The sequence below is a fragment of the Notolepis coatsorum genome (assembly GCF_963971535.1).
Source record: "Notolepis coatsorum genome assembly, chromosome: 13".
Taxonomy (NCBI): Eukaryota; Metazoa; Chordata; class Actinopteri; order Aulopiformes; family Paralepididae; genus Notolepis; species Notolepis coatsorum.
Genome location: NC_140177.1, coordinates 7,583,512 through 7,601,695, shown reverse-complemented (window position 1 = coordinate 7,601,695; position 18,184 = coordinate 7,583,512). Strand labels below are relative to the sequence as shown.

The following is an 18,184-nucleotide window of genomic DNA, read 5'->3' as shown; positions in this document are numbered from 1 at the left end:
CCCACCTCATGTATGAGTCTGTGACTGAACGTGCTTCTCATCTTGACTAGACTAACTCTGATTAGCACTATGCTCGGTAGTACTAATTTATATAATTTATACCTGTACATTGTATTAATATTGCACTTTACTGGTACATTTGCACACTTTTCCTTGTACCGTATGATGACGATACGGTAGAGTGTAACCTCCTCTCCTCTCCTCTCCTCTCCTCTCCTCTCCTCTCCTCTCCTCTCCTCTCCTCTCCTCTCCTCTCCTCCAGACCTGCGCTGCATGTACAAGCTGTTCAGCCGCAAGCCCAACAGCCTGAAGACCATGTGTGAGTGCATGAGCTCGTACCTGAGGGAGCAGTGCAAGGCCCTGGTGTCGGAGGAGGGCGAGGGCAAGAACCCTGTCGACTACATCCAGGTACGGAGTAGGGCTGTCTTAAATACTTCCAAGCTTCGAAGCTTTGTTCGTGGGCATGGGATTCGAATGGGAAAATAAAATTCGAAAAAAGAAAAAAAAATGAAATTTTTTTTAATATTTTTTTGCTGTTTGTTATTTAAGATGAGGTCGGACTCTGCACTGACAGATTTGTGTTCATTGTGCTGCTTTTATAAAGCCTCAAATGACGGCTTAAAATATTTCATGAAAGCAAAGTGTTTAGTTTGTCTAAGATTTAAAAAGGTTTAAACTTTGCAGCACTGACAAAGTTGAACAAAGTGCTGTACAAGTCCCACAACATACATTTTTTATTATTTTTTTTATCTCGAAGCTTCGAATTAAAACCGAATCTCGGCCCCGAAGCTTCGAATGCCAAAAAAGAATTCGAAGGTCAGCCCTAGTACGGAGTCCTGAGGTCACGCTCGGAGTTTCCATCGGACCGGTTTCATGTCTCAAAATAGGGCAAAAAAGTCCTTCTGAATATTACGTTTCCTTTTTATATAATTTTTTTACCCAGAGAAATCTCAATCTTTACACCACTTGCAGATCAGAGAGAGAGCTGTTACACCACTTGCAGATCAGAGAGAGAGCTGTTACACCACTTGCAGATCAGAGAGCTGTTACACCACTTGCAGATCAGAGAGCTGTTACACCACTTGCAGATCAGAGAGAGCTGTTACACCACTTGCAGATCAGAGAGAGAGCTGTTACACCACTTGCAGATCAGAGAGAGCTGTTACACCACTTGCAGATCAGAGAGAGAGCTGAACTGAAGGTGAAAGTGGAGTCATGGTTGTATGTTAGTGGTCCATGATATATCGGCCGCCGATATGGTCCTTTTTTTACACATCGGTATCGGGCCGATATTGCATTTTTTTTTTTTTTTTTATATAATTATTAAATTTTGTTTAACATGTTTTGGAAAAGAGCTCTTTATTTGATTATCATAAACAAGTGTTTTCTATAGAGAGATATCGACATCGGAAAATATCGGTATCGGCCAGAACAGCAATATTAATATCGGTTATCGGTATCGGCCACAATTTTCACATCGGTGCATCACTATTGTATATCAAACAAATGCACACAGTGACATCAACTCCTCCTCCAATTCTCCCTCCTCTTCCTCTTCCTCCTCTCCTCCTCTCCTCCTCCTCCTCCTCCACTCTCCCCTCCTCCTCACTCTCCACTCTCCTCCTCCCACTCCCACTCCCACTCCTCCTCTCCTCCTCCTCCTCCCCTCTCCACTCTCTCCTCCTCCTCCCACTCCTCCTCTCCTCCCCTCCCCTCTCCACTCTCTCCTCCTCCTCCTCCTCCTCCTCCTCCTCCTCCTCCTCAGGGCCTGCTGGAGCTGAAGACGCGTTTCGACCGTTTCCTCCTGGACTCCTTCAAAAACGACACGCTCTTCAAACGGACCATCACTGTGGACTTTGAGGACTTCCTGAACCTCAACTCCTGCTCACCAGAGTACCTCTCTCCCTCCATGGACGGTTACGATACGGTAAGGTGGCGGTAGAACTCAAGGCAGCAGGAAAGAGTAAGCAGGGAGATGAGGCAGGAGTCGACGGTCACAATTTAAAGTGTTTACTTGGCAACCTTTAAAGTACATACAAGCATAACAATAGGCACAGCCGTGCTGGCACTCAGGGCCAGACTGGGGAAATAATTCATACCGGGAGATATAGCGCGAAATATAGCCCCAATCAGGCCACTTTTTAAGCGGGGGGTCTGGGGGTCCCCCACCCGGAAGATTTTAGTTACAAAGACTTAATTTCCTGCATTCTGGTGAATTTTAGTGCATGTGAATCACAAACTAATGAGACAACAATTGCTTAGTACAATGTACTGTTATGAACCTCAAATAAAACTGTTGTGGCACTAGCAATGCTACTCTCTCCACCTTCAAAAAGAAAAAAGCAAGAGCACAACATATTTTTCTATTTACTATTATAATACAGTTAACCACTCTCTCCACCTATTCAAACAAGTCAAGAGCACAATACCATATTCACTTTACTGAAGCAGCAGTCGCATAGACAAATAGCGCTGGCAATCTATGGTATATCATGAATTTAACCTTAGGCAGCCAAAGTGTTAACTACAACAAGCAATGCTGTTTGTTATTTAAGATGAGGTCGGACTCGGCACTGACAGATTTGTGTTCATTATGCTGCTTTTATAAAGCCTCAAATGACGGCTTACAATATACAATTTTGGCTGGTACTCTGGTAGCTCTCGGGCTAGGTGGTAAATAAAAAAGTAGATCTTGGTTCAAAAAAGGTTGGCCACCCCTGCACTAGACAATAAGCAATACACCAAACAACACTAACCAGGGAAACCAATTCACACCAGGGTGGGGAAGTTCAACAATAACACACACAGTGACATCCCATTAATTATCCCATTAATTAAAGTAAGCATGTGAGTTATCAAGTGTAGAATCAGTGTCTGAACCAACTGGCTCGTCTGGCCACAAGAGGGAGGTAGAGGACCACTGTCAGGAGGTAGGAGACCAGTGTCAGGAGGTAGGGGATCAGGTAGGCGACCATTGTCAGGAGGGAGGAAATGTTCACTGTTATTCTCATAACCGGCCCAGCAAGGGACGGCCCTGGGGACGTTACAATGGACGACAAGCTGAAGAAGGGGGTAAATTGGGTACGCAGCTCCAACACATCACTGGTTTATTTCACTATTTAACCCACCGACTCACAAGACATTTTGCTCTTATGTTACGCTCAAGTTGGGTTACTTTTTCAGAGTGGGAAAATGGCCGCCGTGTGAATAGATGGATATATATAAGGGATAATGTATAGCTACGAGGTCATTGTCGCAAAATAATTGACCGACACTGTGTTCTAAACGCAGTGAAGGTCAATTATTTTGCGACAATGACCGAGTATAGCTATACATTATCCCGCTTATTACAGGGCTAACTTACTAACAATATACGTAATTCATTTTACACCATCGATAAGACGAGATCAAATGCAGACGCAGTTGTTCTGTTGCTCCTCTGTCATCGCCGGCAGGTGTGTGGACTTGATTGCACTGATGTAGTGCAGCTGTGCATAATGGTAAAGCTTAGCTTTCGTGACTGCGATCAAAATGCTTGATTGTGATTGGTCAATAGCGCTCTGGTGCCCCTAACAGCGGTCCTTATTGCGCATTGCCCGTAGCAGCGGTGAATTATCGAGGGGCAACCGAACGCTATTGACCAATCACAATCAAGCATTTTGGCGAATGTTAAAACGCCATGTAATAAAGATAGATAGATACTTTATTCATCCGCTTGGGGAAATCCAGGTATCCAGTAGCTCAGTGCAGTTGACTGACAATAAAACGTGATTAAAAAGGACAACCAATACAACAAACAAACAATGAAGGTCAGCGCTGAAGTTTAAAAAGTTCCAATGAATAAATAAATAAATGGTGAGCACTATTATTGCACAGTGTTAACCCTTTCATTACCACACTACCAAAGGGTTAACCCTTTCACTGCCACACTACAGAAGGTTATATATTCGTACTGGCATCGCGTCCCGCTCTTAAGCCATACCGAGATATACCTCATCTCATGTACTTAGTGTACTCCATCAACGAATAAAACCAATACACCCAGCACCTGCCAGGCCCCGCCCTACTGCCGTACTAGTACTAGGCGTGGCCACCACTCACTCTTCCTCTATTTTCGTTTCTATCATAGCGGATGCAGGACACCCTATGCAACTAGTTGATATGAAAAGTTTAGAGAAATTAGGTTGAGTGCTTACCGAAGATTTGCCTACCCCTGAAATCTTCACAGCATGTTCTGGCGGCGCTCGTATGGGTTCTGCGACTCTGCAGCGGGATGCATTTCGATGCATTTCAGCGTCGAGTTCTGTAGTCTCCTTGTCTTGTTGACAGCAGACAGAGGGACAGCGTGTGAGGTGTAGCTATCGAGCTACCTCACACAAGGTAGGACTTGCGCCACTAGGCATTATCGCTGGTGTTAGTAAATGCTGCTTGTTGTGAGTTGTATGTTTGCGCCAGGGGCAGGATGTTTGGGTAAACGTCCCTCTGAGGTAGACGTTTCCCAGGCTGTCCTGGAGCGCGCTGCTAATACTAAATGCTATAAATGCTGGGTCACTGTTCTACTGTTCCCCGCTGTGGGATGTCACTAGGCATGACAATGCTGGCGTTTGTGATGTGCTCGAGTTGTCCCAAGAGACAACCGAGTTGTGTATTGGCGCAAGCGCCGGGATATCTGGGTAAACGTTGTTGTTTTCCCCGTTATCCTGGAGCGCGCGGCTAACGCTATGCTATATTGGGCTACTGTTTCTGTTCTGTCTCTCTGCTACGGGAATGTCTGTCTATACTACAGTCTTCCCTCCTCTCAACCATTCATGCTGACGGTCAATCGGTGTCTACTGGGGGAGTATTGCGGGGGGGGCTTTGTTTACCTTTCATGGGTAAATGGGCTGAGGTCTAGGGCTGGTGTGCTGTTGTGAATATTATGAGTGAATGCAGGACTGGTTCTCTCTGGTCCGCCTCCCCTTAACGTTGTGTGCATGGGCTTGCCCATTCTACAGTATATTCGTGGTGTTAGTTCATTTATTCATTAACCCCTTCATGCTGCACACCACAGTGGAGGTTGCTGGTTGCAACCACCACTGGTGCTCCGTGTTAGCATCAGTCCTTTGCTTTTGACATGTTGAAACAGTGCCCCGCCCGGCCGACGCCATGAGGTGGGTCGGCCCGGCGAGTGGCTGGTGGGCTGCTAAAGCCTGTACCGCCACGGTATGGAATTGGCAGCGATTAGTAACTGTGTTTGAATTGCTGTTTTTTCAAAAAAAAATTGTGTCTGGTGGCGGGGCCTTGAGGGCCAGCCGACGTCGACACATCGCGCAAGGTTGTTGACGTTATTAGCTTTGACCTAGCCGCAAGCTATAACCGCTCAGGGCTCCCCTCTCCGCAGAGGATCTTGGTCTTCTGCTGGAGTGCGGGCGGTATTGTCCTAGGCCCCACACCGCCTCACACCGCGCAGCCTGAAGAAGAGAGAGCACGGCCTCGTCAGCGGCGATGACGAGGCCCTCGACAGGCGGCCATGTTTTCCCCCGCCAGAGGTATCCTGGGCGTTGAATCGACAGGTGTCCACAAGGCCGACAGCCTTGGCGGCCGAGGGATCGGCCATGTTGGATGAGCTCGGCTTGGAATATACAAGCCGTCGCCGTCCTGCCGCGAGCAGCCCGCTCTCCGATCACTCCCTCCCCCAACACCAGCGGAAAAGGGGCTCTGATTGTTTCCTTTGGCTGCGGGCCGCGTGCCTTCGTTGAAGCGCGTGCTGCCCCACTTTTCGCTTCTCATGGGGACAGGGGCTGACACCCAGTTGATGGCTGAGCCTGGGTCTGTCCGTGAGAATGTTGTGCTGTCAAGCGGCTCCCACACCATAAGCTGTGTTTGGTTGAGCCTGGTGTTATGTCTGTCAACTATAAGTGTTGTCAGCAGGGGGGCTCGAAACCTTTTTGAGGCACACAGTGCGGGCTTCCCTGACCTCGCCTTCGCCAGGCCGGGTATCATGTTGGTCCCTCCCACTCCTGAAAGATTGGCAGTGGTCTCGCAGGTGCGCATGATTTGGGTGGTAGTAATATCACTGCAGGGCTACGGTGTGTAGGAACCCATGGGGGCCTCACACCTTGCATGTCCGGCTGCAGAACAACTCCTCAGCATGTTCTGGAGGGGTGTTCAGTGGGGGAGCTTTTGTCACCTAGACTGATGTCAGCTTCCCCCGTATCAAACCGGCCCTTTCTGTCGGGGTCCCCCCTTGGGTGCGATTGCCTCGTGGGTAGTGTCAGGGTCAGATGTCCCGACACGGAACGCTCTGCTTGCACGGGTCCAGGGTTGGCTACGCACAGCGGGTGGGACCGGGCCGCCTATCTACAGTTCCTACCGTACCTGCGCCACATGGCGGCGGGTGCGTTGGGAGTGTCATCACATATGGCTACAGCAGTACCATATGTCGAGGTGGATGGAGAGAACGCTGAGGCAGGGACTTGTATTTAAACAACTCCACCCGTTTTCGGGTTTGGTACAGACCCTATTGTCAGGGTCACCAGCAGTGACAGCTCTGGTCGACGAGATCCAATCTCTGTGGACGAAGCAAGCCATCGTCGTGGCGTTTTCCTCCCGGTGTTCTCTGGTGCCTGAGAAATCGGGAGGGGGGGTGTCAGACCCATGTTGGACCTGTCCCATGGGAAGGTTCAGCATTTTTTGGATCATCTCCTACCTGTTGAACACTGTCAGGTGGGGGTCTGGTTCTCCTCCATAGACCTGTAGGATGCGTGTTTGCATCCCCGATCTTCCGTCCTAGGGCTTACCTACGCTTCCTTGCAGGGTTAGCGTATGAGTACCAGGGGCTGCCATTCGGCTTTTCTCTGGCTCCCCGCATCTTCACCAAGTGCGTGGAGGCCGCACTGGGGCCTCTGCGTCGTCAGGGGTTACGAAGTGTATTCTGCCCTGACGACGTTCTGGTCCTTGGCGGTCAAGGTGGATTGTCAGGTCTCATACCAGGCAGGTTTCCTACCAGCCTGGGGTTGCTGTAGACTGGAAGTAGAGTACTCCTCTTCCCAGTCAACAGGTGGAGTGCTATGGGCATCCCTCTCAGAGCGTGTTGCGACACGCTCGGGAGGTTCCGTCCTAGGACGGTTACGGCGCTGTCCGTGATACGCCTGCTCGGTATGAGGGCATCTGCTCATTCCGTGGTCCTTCTTGGCCTCCTCTTCACCCCAGGAGGAGGTTACGGAGGTGGTTCTTTTCCAGTATGGAAATAGACCCGGTGAGAGGCAAGTAGAAGCGGCTAAGGTTCCTGTGTCAGTACTGGGGGACCTCGCCCCTGTGGAGGGCCTGGGGTCCTCACCAGGGGGGTCCCCATGGGCAGTAGGCTGTCACACGTCACGTTTTTCACCGACGCCTCCCTCGCTGGAGACGCGTCGGGCCAACGCAGTAGGGGGCAGCTGGCAAGCCATGCTGCCCAGTCTGCGCTACGTTCAATGTGTTGGTATTGAAAGCGGTCCTTCTGGTCCTCAAATGGTGTTTGATCAGGACGGACAATATGACGTCAGCGTCGTATATCGACAGACAGGGAGGAGTACGCTCCCCCCGTCTGCACCGGGCTATGGGCGGCTGGCTATGGGCGTTCTCCATCTGCGCGGCCTGAGGGCTCTCCACATCCCCGGCAGGGTGAATGTGGGTACAGGTGTAATGTCGCGGGGCGGTCCTCACCTGACGGGTGGGGATTACGTCCGGACATAGTCAGGCAGGTCTGGGACCGATGCCGTGCCGCCTGGGATTCTTTCCCCCATACGCCTTTCCCCCTACACATCTGTTGAGTCAGTTGTTGGAGCGGGTACGGAGGGAGCGCAGGACCGTGATCCTGGTCGCGCCGGACCGGGGCACAGCGGTGTGGTTCCCGGTCCTGATCCAGCTACTGGTAGCCTTGCCGTGGCCCTCTCTCAAGCACACGGGTCGCTGTTTCAGCCCCCGGTGATATGCTAACCCCTGATGGTTTGGCTGGTGAGAGGGTAAGTCTGGAGAGGATGGACCCTTCTGTGGTTGACACCATCCGGAATGCGCATGCTCCCTCCACTGTCGCGCTTTACGCGGGTAGGTGGCGTATGTTCCAAGAGTGGTGTAAGGCGGGGGGCAGGGACCCGGTGTCCTGCCCCCTGGATGCTGTCCTTATTTACCTTCAGTCTCTCCTTGATAGACTGTCGGCCTCGACGGTGAGGGTATATGCAGCAGCTATATCCTCTTATCATGAGGGATTTGATGGTGTTGTTTTGTTCAGCCACCCTCTTGTGAGGCGTTTCCTGCTTGGTGCTCGACGCGTTAAAGGAAAACTCCAACATTTTGGGAAATTAGCTTATTTGCCATCTACCCTGGAGTTAGACAAGAAGATACATACCCTTTTTCTTCTCTGTGCATGCAGTAGGAGTAGGAAGACGTGCACCGTTAGCCTACCTTAGCGTCAGTCACTGGAAGTAGGTTCCTCCATTAGCCTAGTTCCCAACGTCTCCCTACTCCTACTGCATGTACAGAGAAGAAACAGGTATGCGTCTTCTTGTCTAACTCCAGGGTAGATGGCAAATAAGCGAATTTCTCAAAATGTTGGAGTTTTCCTTTAAGCCAGTAAAACGCTCTTTGGCTCCGAGCTGGCATCTTCAATTGGTCCTCGGTCGGTTGTCCTTGGCCCCGTTTGAGCCTCTTGAGCAAGCGCCGTTGGAACAGCTGTCGTTCAAGACCGCGTTCTTGCTGGCCGTCACCTCAGTTGAACGCGTGGGTGAGCTTTGTGCTCTCTCGGTACGGCCAGAGTGCCTGTCTTTTCATTCCGATTGCGGTGCCACTCTGCGGCCTAATCCTGCCTTCGTGCCTAAAAATATCCGGAGTTCTTCCGCTCCAGGGATATTATGGTTCAGGCGTTTCATCCGCCTCCTCACGCTAGTGAGTTGGAGGCGGGCCTTCACCTGTCATGTCCGGTCCGGGCTTTGGGGGTTACCTCAGCCGTACTCAGGGCCTCAGGGCTACCCATCAGCTCTTTGTCTGTTACGGTGGCTCTCGTGCTGGTAAGGCACTGTCGAAACAGCGCCTGTCCCATTGGTTGTGCGAGGGCATTGCCCTTTGCTACACGTTGGCCGGGCTGGCTCCCCCTGGGGGCGTCAGGGCGCACTCCACTCGTGGGGTGGCGGCCTCTGCCGCTCTACTGGGTGGGGCCTCGGTGGAGGACATCTGTGCTGCGGCTTCATGGTCCTCACCGGGTCCCTTCGTAAGGTTTTACCTCATGGACATGACCGGGGGTTCTGTCTCCTAGGCGGTTCTGAGGTCTGTGACCTCTCCTGCTTCCCGTCCTTTGGTGGGGTAGCAGGAGTGTGTGGATGTGGGCCACAATGTGTTGTGTCACGCGTGGTTCCGCCTGTGCTGTGCGTTCAAGAGGTTCTAGTTCCCTCTTGTTCGTACTCGGGTGGAGTTGACTGCCGCCCCCTCTTCATTAGGAAGAGTGGGGTGACGGGACTCCCCTCCCCCCTGATGTAGGCTTACGGGTCCTCAGGGGGTGCATTTGTCGGGCCTCGCGTCCGCTCTACCCCATATCTCAGTATGGCGTAAGAGCGGGACGCGATGCCAGTACGAGTATATAACGATAGGTTATGTATATAACCTAGTTATATGAGTACTGGCTAAGCGTCCCGCTCTTAGCGTGCCCTGAGTTCCCTTGGGGAAACTTTTCTTTGGAAACGATTTTCCGAGGAAGAGCGAGTGGTGACCACGCCTAGTACTATATAGTACGTCACTAGGGCGGGGCCTGGCAGGTGCTGGGTGTATTTGTTTTATTCGTTGATGGAGTACACTAGGTACATGAGATGAGGTATATCTCAGTATGGCGTAACCTCGTTAACCTTTCACTACCACACTAGAACCGGTTACCCCTTTCACTACCACACTACAGAAGGTTAACCCTTTCACTACCAGACTACAGAAGGTTAACCCTTTCACTTCCACACTACAGAAGGTTAACCCTTTCACTACCACACTACAGAAGGTTAACTCATTCACTACCACACTACAGAAGGTTAACCCTTTCACTACCACACTACAGAAGGTTAACCCTTTCACTACCACACTACAGAAGGTTAACCCTTTCACTGCCACACTACATAAGGTTAACTCATCTGTGGTGTGTATGTGTATTTTGGTTAACCAAAAGAGCCTCTGTTACTTTTATTTATTCATTTTGTCGGGCAACTGGCAATGCCTGGTTGATTTACTGTGGCAGACAACAAGGCCAAAAGTGTTTGTGTGCGTGTGTGTGTGTGTATGTGTATGTGTATGTGTATGTGTATGTGTATGTGTATGTGTATGTGTATGTGTATGTGTGTGTGTGTGTGTGTGTGTGTGTGTGTGTGTGCGTGCGTGCGTGTGTGTGTGTGTGTGTGAGAGAACAGGGGAGAGAGAGAGAGAGATAGAGAGGGGCAGGCATGGACCAATGACACAACCCGCTATGGAGACTGTGGAGCTTTCTCTCTCAGGGTTCCTTTGTGCACAACACACACTCTCTCTCACTCTACCTCACTCTCTCCCTCCTTTGCCCCCTGGGCGTCCGGCCCTGTGTTGTCGAGCTGTAGGCGGCACAGCAGTGCTAAGGCCCACTGCTCCTCAGTCCATCCCAATATCTGCCGGCGGCCCATCGATCAATCAGGGCCATCGATCAGGGCCGATCCCTAGTTCTCTTCATTCCTACCTCCGCCGGTTGACGCCGACCTCAGCTACCCTACACTCCTGTGGGAAACACTGTGTATTAACACTTTGAGTGCCGCCTTGTTTTCGGGGCCCATCTATTCAGTGCCACGCTGTAAACAATAGGAGTCCGTCACCTTGTTTGTAGAGCTATATTCTATATTATAGCTATGGATACAATACTATGGTCATTTGACACTGAGTTTCTTCCGGTCAAGATGCAAAAAAGAAATAATTTTCCCATCCATACGTTCCTGTTTTATACCGTGGTGAATATGAGTGTTATTTCAGAATGATCCAGGCTAATTCCTGGGAGGCTGCTTATAAGCCGCAACGTGTATTCTACTAAATCCTTGGCGTTTTGTCCCTACACACGCTACAATTAAAAAATCAAATGCATATGATGGGTATTATGTTTCATCATGAATCCATGAAATGGGGGGCGGAGTTGATGCTTTGATCACCATCAACGGAATACGTTATGGACTACCATTACTAGAGATGTTCCGATACCATTTCTTCCTTTCCGATCCGATTCCGATACCTAAGCTTTGGGTATTGGCCGATACCGATACTGATCTGATACCAGTGCATACATTAAAAAAAATTTAATTTAAATTTTTTTTATATAAATTATAATTTTTTATTTTCTTTTTTATACAGCTACTGTTTTATATATTGTTTTTTAGTAATAACTAGAAAGTAATGGTATTTATTCAACAACAGGTGATTGTATAGATTTGTATTAGTATCATTAATCAATGAGTATGGGGCTGCAGCACTGCAGATATACCCTACTCCAATGATCCACACAGACATTATTCGTTGCTGCACTTGTTTCCAGAAGGCTCCGTTGAAGTAGCAGAGGATCTGTTGTGATTTTTGCACAATAAATATTCAACATTCTCTTTTGAGACTCCGCCTCAGACTCTTATCATTTGGCACTGTCATGTACAGAGGTCTATTGACCATACAAGATAGTAATCTGGGCAGGTGTTACATGAGCAAAAAACAACCCCCTCAGTAGAAAAATGCTTCTTAAAACAGTCCCGGGTAGGCAGATAATAAACAAAGACGTTTTCAGATGGTAATTGGTATTTATTAGGTGTGGGGCTTCCAACCCACGGCCTGTTCCCCAAAGGGGAAAAGGGGATGTTATTAGGGGATTTCAACCCTAAATCACACAGAGGGAAAAGGGTAAGGGGAGAACAAACAAGACATACATATAAGGCAACTCAACCCAGATAGACAAACCTTGAGGCTACCGCACTATGTGGCCGTGTGAACATCAGAGAGCACACGGTTCCATACACAAGGTGCAGAAACAGGCTGGCACCATCATCAGTCCCTCAGGTCTATGGACTAGGGCTAACTGCATGTCCATATTATATGAACATACACACATATATCTATATCCACGCAGTGGCAAACAAAGGCAACCTCATACACGGAGGTCACTGGCACATGACACACAACAGGACTCCCGACGTGCGTGTGCTGTCAGCTACTTGTGCACCCGCCCCTTCCTGATGTGACTGCCATCAGCTGTAGTTCATTAAGCAATCAGCACCCTTCAGTATAGGGACGGGCAGCACCTGACAGGAAGAGAAGAAGAGACATCATTAGCTCTCATGTACACACACACACACACACACACACAAACGATACTAATCTAATGTTCACATGGTCTTCCAAATACAGTAATAATGATAATGACCAACCCACGTACGTCACACCTCCCCCCATAAGAGCGAACCCGCAGGGTTAGCAAAACATTATCACTTATTATCAACCAACATCCGATTAGTACCAACAGAACAAAAATAAATAGAAATCACACTCCATATAGACCACATGCCCCTATTCTGGGCCCACACGGTCAACCACCACCCCACCCAATACCAGACGCATCAGCCGCCGGACGTGGCTGGCACCTTCCTCATACCGAGGCCACGACGGTATCCTATAGTCCAGCGGTTCTCAACAGGGGTTCCCCGGCACACAGGGGTTCCGCGGAGAGCTGCCAGGGGTTCCGCGAGATGCCTGGCAATGTTCTTTAAAAATATAGAATGACAACAGTCTTATTTTGAAAATCCTATAGCGGGTCTCATTTCTGCCCACGCGCAGCTCCAGCTAAATAACTAGGCTCCGAAAGCTAGCAACATTTAGGTCATTATGATACTCTTATTTTGAAACTCCGTGGTGTCGTGACTCATATCCGCTCTACAGCACACAGCCAATAAGGATGCATCTCAACACAGCAGCCTGAGCAGTGAGCTTAGCGTCTCTCAGCTCAGCAGTAGTAGCGTACTCTGGATCTGGAACGCTGACATTGAAACACAGCAAGGATAGTGTTTTTGCGACCCAAAACAAATCCCTGCTGTTTTATTCCGCTCCGCAACGGGTCAAATGCATATAACATGCTTTGCAATCCTTGCCATTCCTTTGTGGCCACGTTGTGTTTAAGACCGGAATTAATGTCCCTTTAGCATAAGCTAACAACAAGCCCTGTTCAGAGCGACAGAGAACAGCAGGGTGGGGACTTGGAAGGAGGACTGGGAAGGAGGGGGGGGGGGGGGGGCATTCTTCCCTCTATGTGTGTGCGTTTGAAAAGATATGATGAAGTCAGACTACTATATTATATTGATAGTAAATGTACTGAGGGTGGACAGACAGATTATGTTGATATTTAAACATAAAAAATACAATACATAATAAATGTATCCATGATCATCATGCAACATAAAACAATTGCAGGAACGGTTTGGGAGAGGAAGGTGTTTTAGGTTGCGTGTTCCAAAAAATTTACTTAAAGTTTAAAGCTCAATATATCAAAACGTGGCACTTTATAGTGAACAGGCACTTTATAGTGAATCCAAATAATTTTTTGGATTACAGAAAATTATCCCTAAAGTGCTATCTGATGCAGCTGCACTGTTTTCCATGAAAATACCATATTTGGATAAGTTTGACCATTTCTAAAAATCTGAAAATCATTAAGTCACTCTGGATAAAAAAAGACTTTACAGACAACATTGAGACAAAGCTTCCTGACACATCTCCATCCAAACTCTTGGAAGAACTCATTGAAATCTCATCTGATACCACCTGGAGAGCTAGTTTCAGAGTGTGGTGCTGAGTACCAAGTATCTCATGATGCTGCAGTTAAGGTGTTGATACCATTCAGCCCCACATATCTGTGTGAAGCTGGCTTTTCATCCATGACAGCTCTGAAAACAAAATATAGGGCCAAGTTGAGCCTTGATGATGACATGCGTGTTGCCTTGTCAAAGATCTCCCCACGTATTGACCGTATTATTAGCTAGCAGCAGCGGACCTCGCATTGAGCTAGAAATGTCCACTGAGTGAACGAGTGCTTATTTTCTGTATTGATTTATATTTTTTGAGAAATGGTAACTTGGTGATCCTTTTCTGTATTTAAAAAAAATACATGATTTTCTGTTTTTGAGAAATTGTCAAACTTATCCAAATATGCTATTTTTATGGAGAACAGTGCAGCTGCAACAGATAGCACTTTAGTGATCCTTTTCTGTATTAAAAAAAAAATACATGATTTTCAGTTTTTTCTTAAATAAACATTATTTTGAAAGCAAGCACTTTTGTCATCAGATTCAGACAACTTTATTGATCCCGCGTGGGGCAATTCATATTTGCAGATTCACCAACAAGCAACAAAGACAAACAAACAACAAAACATCTCAACGACAGCACGGCAAATAAAGAATCATTGTATCATCATTGTAGCAAAAAAGACAGGACCGAAAAAGTCTTTATCGTATGTAGGGGTGCCCTGGAATATTTTATTGAACACAGGGGTGCCTTGGCAGCAGAAAGGTTGAGAACCCCTGCTATAGTCAACCATACGCAAATTGCTCAATGGTGTTCGCACTCCCAACATCAACCCCGTGCGTCCTGTAAGGCACATTTGAACACAACACAGCATGTGAAACCACAGTCCTGTCACATCTCAACTCCGACGAGACGCGGGCAGGATTTTTCATTAGTCTATTCACATGACACCAGCGTGTCCTCCTCCGCCGCCCGAGCGTATGCAACATATACTTAGTGGCAGAGACCTTTCCTCTTACCACATAAGGTCCTGAGAACCGGGCAGTGAGCACCGTACTAGGCGTGGGCAGCACAATAAACACCTCATCCCCCACCTCAAAATCCCTAGGGACAGCACAAATAGAAGGGACATTGGGGCGATTATTAATCAATGCATCACACAACAAGTTAGTAAATGGAGCGTCTCCAATCTCCAACACAGGGACGACCTTATCCCCAGCAATATCATTTCCCATGACGAAATCCACGCCCTTTACGGGAAAACATGGGCGAACCGCGACCGGAAAACAACCTGTGATTAGTGCAGACTGTACATGCACCTGATGCAACAGCACGCGCACACACCCCATGCCAATACCTCTCACCAATCCGCTCGACCGACAGGAGTCCACATCCAATGGTAATACATCAGCCAGGATGAACGATTGAGAGGCTCCTGTATCACGGAGTATTCTCACCCGATGGTAGTCCCCAACTTTACCCGACAGGGACACACAACCATCAAACAAAAAGGGCTCAAAATAGCTACGCTGGTCAGGACATGACACCGTACCAATCAACCCCACCCCTTTCGGTTCCTGGGCTGACTCCCTGGTCTCCTGTCGATCCCTTAGCGCAGGACAGTCCTTCACAAAATGCCCTTCTTTTTTACAATAATGACACACCCTTTCAGACGGCGGAGAGCGTGATCGGAATGCTCGCTCGTCACCCAAGGTATTTCGAGACGGTGGTGAGCGAGGTCGGAATGGTCGCTCGTCACCTCCGCGATACGGCGGCCCCGACGGAGAGAACGCGCCCCCTCCTACATACACACCATTTCGTACAGAAACATGTGATGCAGAAACATTTTTGTGGATCATTGCCAACTCGTCACACAAAACTGCAGCTTCCTGGAGGGTAGAAACCTTTCGCTCCTCTAACTGTATTATCATGTGTTCGGGCACAAATTTTTTAAATTGTTCCATGAGGATTAACTCGCTCAAAGCCACGAGTCCATCCACCTTACACGCTTCACACCAACGAGTGAACACCATCCGTTGTTCATGGGAAAATGCTACATGTGTTTTGCGAGGGAGTTTTACTTAGTCCCCTAAACCGCTGCCTATAAGCCTCCGGCACCAGTTCATACACGCGCAAGACAGCACCCTTCACTTTCTCATATACCATGTTGTCCTCTTTTGATAAAAACTGGCATGCGTCTTGAGCCCTACCCGTGAGCCTATATTGTACTAATAGTGCCCACTGATCCTCCAGCCAATTTGCAGCCCCCGCTACCCGCTCAAAATTAAAAAAAAATTTCTCCACCTCAGATTCTCGAAACACAGGAACCATAGCAATATGTTGCCCAACATTAAAACTGCCATGGCCACCTTCAGATGAGGGTGAAGAAGAGCCAACACCCCCCAGCTCCATCCTCTTCAGTGTAATCTGGAGCTCTCTATCTCTCTCCTTCTCTTCAGCTTCTCGTACAGCTGAAGAGACTTCTCGTACAGCTTCCCTGTCTCTCTCAGCTGCTCTGTCCTGTCTATCTCTCTCAGCTGCTCTGTCCTCTCTGTCAGCTGCTCTGTCCTCCCTCTCTCGTACGGCTTCCCTGTCTCTCTCAGCTGCTCTGTCCTGTCTATCTCTCTCAGCTGCTTTGTCCTCTCTGTCAGCTCTGTCCCGTCTATCTCTCTCAGCTGCTCTGTCCTCTCTGTCAGCTGCTCTGTCCTCCTTGTCTCTGTCCTCTCTGCGCAACAGCGCTCTCTCCTCCATCTGGAGACGGGCCAAACGCAGACTAGAGCGCGCATGGCCAGAAGACGTGGAGCCTTTATCCGAATCGCCCGCGGTCTCACTTTCAGCTCCGGCCGTACTACCATCCTTCCTAATAGCACCACCATCCATGTCAAGATCACGTAAGGGAGAGTTAACCCATTCGCCAGTGTGTGCAACCTCCTGATCACTCACTACTCTCTGAGCCGGGCTAAACACCAGTTGCTCTACCAACCCCGCTATAACAGCTGCCTTCATATCCGCCTTGGATTGGGAATTTTGTACAGCAATAGCATAATGCCTAGCAATAAGGCCTAATTCCGCCTTAGTGCAAACTTCCACTTGACCCTCTGTCGGATCCGCTATAAAGGCTTCCAAAACAAATGCCGACACAGCCATATTACGTTTTTATGTGTGCGTGAGAAAACAAACTGAAATATACGTCCTCACTTAATTAACCATGACCGTGCACAATAATAATAGACACATTCTGCTTTCATACCTCCTAACCAAAACAATCCAACTGACCACATCTACTAAATGAAAATAATAACAAATGGTCCTAACCACTCAACTAGGAGTCACCTGTGTCACTCTAGCCTATCCCAGATAAACTACTCCACTAGATGGATGAAAGGCTACAAATATCTTCAGTCGCTTACCGATTTCATTGCGCACTCCACCGGAATCACGACTCGTGCCCCCCACCCTCTAGCCAAGCAGGTGACCCCCCCGTTACCTATGTGGCAGAAAAATAGAATGGTTAAGAGCATCACAACAATAATGGTTACATCAATCAACTGTGCACGGACAATGGACCCCTACCAATACCAATTTAGAAAACGCTATCTTATTACACCTGACATGCTTCAATCGACAAGTCACCCCGTTATTTTACCAACAAGGAACCATACAATTGCGCAACTTAACGAGCCCCCATGTCATGTACAGAGGTCTATTGACCATACAAGATAGTAATCTGGGCAGGTGTTACATGAGCAAAAAACAACCCCCTCAGTAGAAAAATGCTTCTTAAAACAGTCCCGGGTAGGCAGATAATAAACAAAGACGTTTTCAGATGGTAATTGGTATTTATTAGGTGTGGGGCTTCCAACCCACGGCCTGTTCCCCAAAGGGGAAAAGGGGATGTTATTAGGGGATTTCAACCCTAAATCACACAGAGGGAAAAGGGTAAGGGGAGAACAAACAAGACATACATATAAGGCAACTCAACCCAGATAGACAAACCTTGAGGCTACCGCACTATGTGGCCGTGTGAACATCAGAGAGCACACGGTTCCATACACAAGGTGCAGAAACAGGCTGGCACCATCATCAGTCCCTCAGGTCTATGGACTAGGGCTAACTGCATGTCCATATTATATGATCATACACACATATATCTATATCCACGCAGTGGCAAACAAAGGCAACCTCATACACAGAGGTCACTGGCACATGACACACAACAGGACTCCCGACGTGCGTGTGCTGTCAGCTACTTGTGCACCCGCCCCTTCCTGATGTGACTGCCATCAGCTGTAGTTCATTAAGCAATCAGCACCCTTCAGTATAGGGACGGGCAGCACCTGACAGGAAGAGAAGAAGAGACATCATTAGCTCTCATGTACACACACACACACACACACAAACGATA

At 48.5% G+C, this 18,184-nt stretch overlaps 1 pseudogene across 1 annotated transcript in view; it reads left to right on the top strand.

Moving 5' to 3' along the window:
- LOC311238796 (cullin-3-like) overlaps positions 1 to 18,184 on the top strand; it is a 158,930-nt pseudogene that overhangs the window by 14,341 nt on the left and 126,405 nt on the right. The window contains exons 6-7 of the transcript in view: positions 263 to 408; positions 1,766 to 1,893. The product of the transcript in view is annotated as a cullin-3-like (transcript). The remainder of the gene's footprint in view (positions 1 to 262; positions 409 to 1,765; positions 1,894 to 18,184) is intronic.